The sequence below is a fragment of the Magnolia sinica genome, chromosome 7 (genome assembly GCF_029962835.1).
Source record: "Magnolia sinica isolate HGM2019 chromosome 7, MsV1, whole genome shotgun sequence".
Lineage (NCBI taxonomy): Eukaryota > Viridiplantae > Streptophyta > Magnoliopsida > Magnoliales > Magnoliaceae > Magnolia > Magnolia sinica.
In genome coordinates, this window is record NC_080579.1 from 30688041 (window position 1) to 30695253 (window position 7213).

Here is a 7213-nt window from a genome sequence, read left to right on the forward strand (position 1 = left end):
CTCAGTTTATGCTAGGGCGTAGATCTCTTAACATAGAACTAGCACCTTTTGATCTTAAAATAGAAACAACATTTCGTAGAAGATTGAGAAACATTCTATTTGAAATGGCGGATGAGAATGGAATTAAAGCTCTTAGAGATTATTTAGCTCCTATCCAATTTAATGCACCTTCATGCATAGTGTTGTCAGCCACCACGGTAGCACACTTTGAACTTAAACCTAGGGTCATACAATTGTTGCCCTCCTTCTATGGTTTAAATAAGGAGGATCCATATCATCATGTGAAAGAATTCTTAGACATATGCTCTACCTTTAGGTTCCACAATTTTTTAGATGATTCGATCCGTTTGCGCATTTTTCCCATTTCTTTGAAGGATAAGGCGAAAGCATGGTTGAATTCTCTAGAAGTTGGGTCTATCACTACATGAGACCAACTGTCTAAGAAGCTCTTAAACAAGTTCTTCCCCGTTCACAAAACTAATGCTCTCCGTAGAGAAATTACTAATTTCACACAAAAAGAGGGTGAGCATTTTCACGAATGTTGGGAAAGATGGAAGGACTTGCTTCTTAAATGTCCACACCATGGTTTTGAGAAGTGGCAATAGGTTCGATACTTCTATTTTGACACCCCAAAACCGTCGCATGGTTGATGCCTCCAGTGGAGGGTCATTCATGACCAAAAGTGATGTCGAAGCTTGAAATTTCTTTGAAACCTTGTGTGAAAACTTCCAGCAATGAGACTATTCAAATAGAGGTGAAAGAAGTCCCCAACCACCGAAGAATGGTAGTATATATGAGATAGGAGTCACGTCAGATCTTTATACCAAGATTAATAGCCTGACAAAGAAAGTTGATGCTTTGAAGTTAAATAATGTACCTCCAAAAACAACTCAGATCGAGTCATGTGCCATATGTTCCAGTCCCGCCCATCCTACGTAGTCTTGTCCATCTGTTGTAGCATTTTCAAAATTTCTCTCTGAACAAGTGCATGCTATGAACATTTTTTGGAGAACAGGGAATGATCCTTACTCAGACACCTACAACCCAGGGTGGGCTAGACATCCAAATTTTTCTTAGGCAAAAGGACCACAACAAGGAGGACCATCTGGAAATCCTCCAATGCAACCTTACCCCCAAGTTGGCAATCAACAACTTCAACAATTTTCGCAATATCAACAACTTCCTTCACAATCAAGGAAACCATCTCTTGAAGATACACTCAATCTTTTTATGCAGAGTTCTTTTCAATTTCAAAAAGAGACCCAACAAATTTTACAAGCTAAACAGCAAAGCTTACATGCAAATGCACAATCCATTGCCAAGCTGGAAGTACAGTTAGGTCAACTTGCTACCACATTAAGTGAGAGAGAGAGAGAAGGGAAAGTTCCCTAACCAACTTATGGCAAATCCAAAAGGACAGTATGAGATTGGCTCTAATTCAAACCAAGAACAATATCATGAGCAAGCCAAATCAATCATTACCCTTAGGTCTAGCAAACAGATCGAGAGCAAAGTAGAGATGCCTAGGCAAGAATCAAATTCCAAATCGGAAGACCAAAATGAAGCGGAGAGACATACTAGTGCATCCAAAGTCCAAAAGCACTCTGACTCTCCAAGAACCACTCATGTGTCATCCTATGTGCCTAAAGCACCTTTTCCTCAACGTCTAGCACCAGTTAAGAAAGGAAACAACTTTAATGACATATTGGACATGTTTAAGCCGATGCAAATTAACATTCTGTTGCTGGATGCTATCAAGCAAGTCCCTGCTTATGCTAAGTTTCTTAAAGATTTATGCACTCAAAAGTGGAAGCTGAATGTTCATAAGAAAGTTTTCCTTGCAGAGCAACTCAGCTCCATGATTCAACACAACACTCCTCCTAAATTTAGGGATCCAGGAGCTCTCACCATTTCTTGTGTCATAGGAGATCACAAGATTGAGAAGGCATTACTTGATTTAGGGGCGAACATTAATTTGTTGCCATATTCTATATATGAGCAGCTAGGACTTGGTGAGCTAAAATCAACCAAAATAACACTACAACTAGCTGATAGATCTGTTAAGGTGCCCCATGGTGTTATTGAGGATGTGCTAATTTAGGTTGATAAGTTTTATTTTCCAATGGATTTCATCGTTATAGATACTCAGCCTGTCAAGAATCCTACTAGTTAAATCCCGGTTATCCTGGGACATCCATTTTTAGCCACATCCAATGCTATCATAAATTGCAAGAATGGAGTTATGAAGTTGTCTTTTGGTAACATGAATATTAAACTCAATGTTTTCAATGCTGGACAACAACCGTCAGACTCGGATGATATATTTGAAGTGAACATGATTGAGAGTCTAGTGCATAACTCTTTCCTTAAATCTTCCGAAGACGCTCTTGAGACTTGTTTAGCACATTTTGGTATAGATTTTGACATAGGAAGCTCCATCCAAGAAGTCAATGCATTGCTTGACTCTAATCCTATAATGGATACTACAAAATGGAAAGCTAACGTGGAACTTTTTCCACCATCTGAGTCTAAACTGGTCATGCTATTGAGAAACCACCCGAACTTAACCTTAAACAATTACCTAAAACTCTTAAGTATGCATTTTTAGGTCCTTCTGAGACCCTGCCTATCATCATAGCTTCAAACCTTGATAAGGAATAGGAGGGTAAGTTGCTTACTGTTCTTAGAGAATATAAGCCAGCTATTGGGTGGACAATAGCAGACATAAAGGGAATAAGCCCCACTATGTGTATGCATCGTATTCATCTTAAAGAAAATGCAAAAATGTGGTGTGAAATCCAAAAGAGGCTTAACCCTAACATGAAAGAGGTCGTTCGGGCGGAGGTGCTTAAATTGTTAGATGTTGGTATCATTTACCCCATTTCAGATAGCACATGGGTCAGCCCAATTCAATTGTTCCCAAAAAGTCTCGGATTACGGTGAAAAAAATAATGATAATGAGTTAGTGCTAACCCGCATGACTACGGGTTGGCAAGTTTGTATTGATTACCGTAAATTGAACCTGGTCATAAGGAAGGATCACTTTCCTCTTCCTTTCATAGACCAGATGCTTGAGAGATTGGCAGGGCATAGATACTATTGTTTCCTGGATGGTTATTCTGGGTATAATCAGATTCCCATTGCTCCCGAGGATCAAGAGAAAACCACATTTACATGTCCTTTTGGTACATCTGCCTATCGGTGTATGCCATTTGGGTTGTGTAATGCACCTGCTACTTTTCAATGATGCATGATGAGTATTTTTTCAAACATGGTTGAGCGTTTCCTCGAGATTTTCATGGATGATTTTTCAATTTTTGGCTCTTCATTTGATGAATGTTTATACCATCTATCTCTTGTCTTGGAAAGATGTAAAAAAATGAACCCGGTATTGAATTGGGAAAAGTGTCATTTTATGGTTCAAAAAGGGATTATACTCGGGCATGTTATTTCAAGTAAAGGCATTGAAGTTGATAAATACAAGATTGATTTAATTTATAGTCTTCCTCCACCCAGAACGGTGAAGGAGATTAGATCATTCTTAGGGCGTGCGGGATTCTATAGGAGATTCATTAAGGATTTTAGCAAAATTTCTTGACCCTTATCAATTTATTAGCTAAAGATGTTGCATTTATCCTTAATAATGATTGTCAGAAAGCTTTTGATAAGTTCAAGCATTTATTAACTTCTGCTCCAATCATCCAACCGCCTAATTGGAGTTTACCTTTTGAGCTTATGTGTGATGCTTTTGATTATGCGGTTGGAGCCATCTTAGGATAACAATTGAACAAAATGCCTCATGTCATTTATTATGCTAGTAGGACTTTAAATTATGCTCAACTTAACTACTCTACCACTAAAAAAGAATTATTGGCAGTGGTATTTGCTCTAGACAAATTCAGGTCGTATCTCATAGGATCAAAGGTTATAGTGTTCTCAGATCATGCAGCATTGAAATATCTTCTTTCTAAAAAAGATGTTAAACCTTGATTGATTCATTGGATTCTCTTGCTACAAGAATTTGACATTGAAATTTGGGATAAAAAGGGTTCAAAAAATATGGTAGCCGACCACTTGTCTAGACTTGTCTTAGAGTCGACAGTAGATCCTTTGCCAATGAACGAGTCTTTCCCGGATGAACAACTTTTAGTTATTTCTCAATTACCTTGGTATGCGGATATTGTAAATTATCTTGTTACAAGTTAATTTCCTTCTCACTAGAATAAACAAGATAAATCCAAATTTCTTACTAAGGTCAAACATTTCTTTTGGGATGACCCATACTTATTCAAACTTTGTCCTGACCAGGTTATTAGGAGATGTGTGCCTAAGAGTGAGTTTCATAGTATAATCTCCCTTTATCATGACCATGCATGCGGTGGTCATTTTCGTTCAAAGAAAATAGCTGCAAAAGTTTTACAAAGAGGATTTTATTGGCCTACAGTTTTTCGAGACACCCACGCCTTTTGTTCTACATGTAATAGATGCCAACGTACGGGTAATATTACCCACAGGAACATGATGCCACTTACCAATATTCTCATTGTTGAGATATTTGATGTTTGGGGTATTGACTTCATGGGTCCATTTCCCCCATCATTCGGTTATATGTATATCCTTGTGGCCGTTGACTATGTCTCTAAGTGGATTGAAGCAGTGCCATGTAAAATGAATGATCACAAAATTATGGTCTGTTTCCTGAAAGAAAATATCTTTTCTTGTTTTGGTACTCCTCGAGCATTATAAGTGATGGGGGTACTCATTTTTGCAATAAACCGTTGAATCTTTAATGAAGAAATATTTCATTACCCATAAAGTTGCAACGCCATACCATCTACAAAAAAGTGGTCAAGTAGAGGTTTCGAATCAGGAGACTAAACAAATTTTAGAGAAAACAGTTTGCCCTGATCGTAAGGATTGTTCGCAACGTTTGAATGATGCTCTTTGGGCATATCTTACGGCTTGCAAAACCCCAATTGGAATGTCCCCCTATAGGCATGTCTTTGGGAAAGCATGTCACTTGCCTGTGGAATTAGAACATCATGCTTATTGGGCCATCAAAACCTTTAATTTTGACTTAAACAAGGCTGGATCGAACAGTAAACTTCAACTCAATGAGTTTGAAGAAATTTGAGATGAGGCATATGAGAATGCAAAAATTTATAAAGAATAGACAATTTTTTCATGACAAATCAATTCTTCGAAAGACATTTGAACCTGACCAGAAAGTATTATTGTATAATTCCAGTTTACGCCTTTTTTCCTGGAAAACTACGTTCGTGATGGTATGGTCCTTATCAGGTAGTAAAAGTATTTCCTCATGGAGCAGTTGAGATTCAAAATCTAAAGGACGGGAATATTTTCAAAGTAAATGGTCAACGGCTGAAACCATATTTAGAGGATTTGGTTAATCAGGATGTTGAGGAAATTTATTTGGAGGACCCAGGTTATCGAGATTGATTAATTCATGGTCCATGGTTGCTTTCATTGCTTGTCTGGCTAAAGACGTTAAACTTAGCACTCCTGGAAGGCAACCCAACCTTTCATTTCATTTCTTTTTCCTAGTTAGTTAGTTCAATGTTTGTGGGTAATATTACTGCAAGCCCTCACGAGACTACAACTCGTCCACTAGGGGCAACCTAGGGATTTAAAGGCTTGTTACATAGGCTAAATGCAGTTAAGAGTACTTGTGAAAGTGGTGTAGGTAGGATTTTATTTTTGTTATTTTTGTTTTGCTTGAGGACTAACAAAACTTCTCTTTCAATTTCATTGTCTCATGTGCATTACATGCTCATATCTTTTACATTGAGGACAATGTTGATTTTAGGTTGGGGGTGGGAGACTAGGTTACCTAATCAGTATTTTCGTGGTCTTGAGCAAAAATTGTGAAAATTTTTTAAAAATTTTCTGTAATTTCTTGTGAATTCGAAGTGATTTTGAAGGATAGTCATGATTTTAGAATTACAAGATACAGAATGTTGGTAATTTATTACTCTTGGATTCAGTCATCTGTTAGATTTCACAGTTAAGTTTGAATTGTTAACCCATGATTAGAAGTTTTAAACATTGATTGAGTCATGATTTCACAGGACACATCTTGCTTACACGTTAAGGTTTCAATTCGATATTGAATTGTAACATGGTGATCATTAAGCATGGAAGGAACCAACCTCGGGAATTTGTCCATCATATTTAATAAGAAGAATGAAAGAAAAAGGAAATACCTAGCTACAAGATAGTTGCCTATGAAAAGGGTTGGGCAATCGAACTTCACCATAGGTTTGCTCCCTATAAGTGTAGATTCGATTCCCCACAGTTAACATTTAGAAAGAGTTAGGTGACTAGTTTTCATCATAGGTTTGCTCCCTATAGGCGAGGATTTGATTCCCCTCCTTGGCGTTACTTTTAATAGAAAAATCAAAAGCTGAAAGAAAGAAAAAGAATGATCTGTGAGGCACGTTTTAGTTTAGGTTTTGGGTGTCCTGAATGCTCTTGTTGGTTACCAATGGTATCATGGAAATTGACAATTGGATCTCTTAATGATGGTAAGCCGAGATTACACTATACACTCATGGAACTCAATGTTTAGAATTGTTCTAAGTAATTGATTAATATTTTGAACTTGATTATGAAGTTTACTGTGAGCTTGATTCCAGGAGAAAATACTACTCACCATTCATGAATCTTAGTATTCTCGCATCTCGACTATTTTTTTCACAAGTCATTCTCGGTTTACAGGAATTGTCTTGTATTTCTGAAATTATTTTTCGCATACTTTGCTTGAGACTAGCAAAATGCTGGTTGGGGGTTGTGCTGAGGGTCGAATATTACAAATTAGTCCCCAATTATTACCTGATTTTACATACATGATAATGCTTAATGTCAAATTTTAATCGTGCTTGTGATATAAGGTGTAATTAGGAGCTTGGACTGAAAAAGGATACTAAAAGCATGGAATTAACACTCCAAAGTCACCAAAGTAAGGGACAGACCCCAGGGGACCGAGATCGAAGAAATTACTTGCCAGAGATTTGAGAAAATTAGGCCATTCACGTTAAACAGGCCCGAAAATCGTCCAGAATACATGATCATAGGGTTCTCACCATTCGTTCAGCTTGAGACTTCATGCATGGGCTAAGGACACTAAATTAACTGTACACGTCAAATTTCAACCATTGGATCACTCTGAAAGTGGTCCAACGGACAGATCAGC

The 7213-nt window shown here is 37.5% G+C and overlaps 1 non-coding gene across 1 annotated transcript; it reads right to left on the reverse strand.

Annotated features, from left to right (window-relative positions):
* Window positions 1-482: 482 nt before the first annotated feature.
* On the reverse strand, window positions 483-589 carry LOC131252295 (small nucleolar RNA R71). Its single transcript, XR_009174325.1, has one exon. It is a non-coding gene; the product is annotated as a small nucleolar RNA R71 (small nucleolar RNA).
* Window positions 590-7213: the final 6624 nt, after the last annotated feature.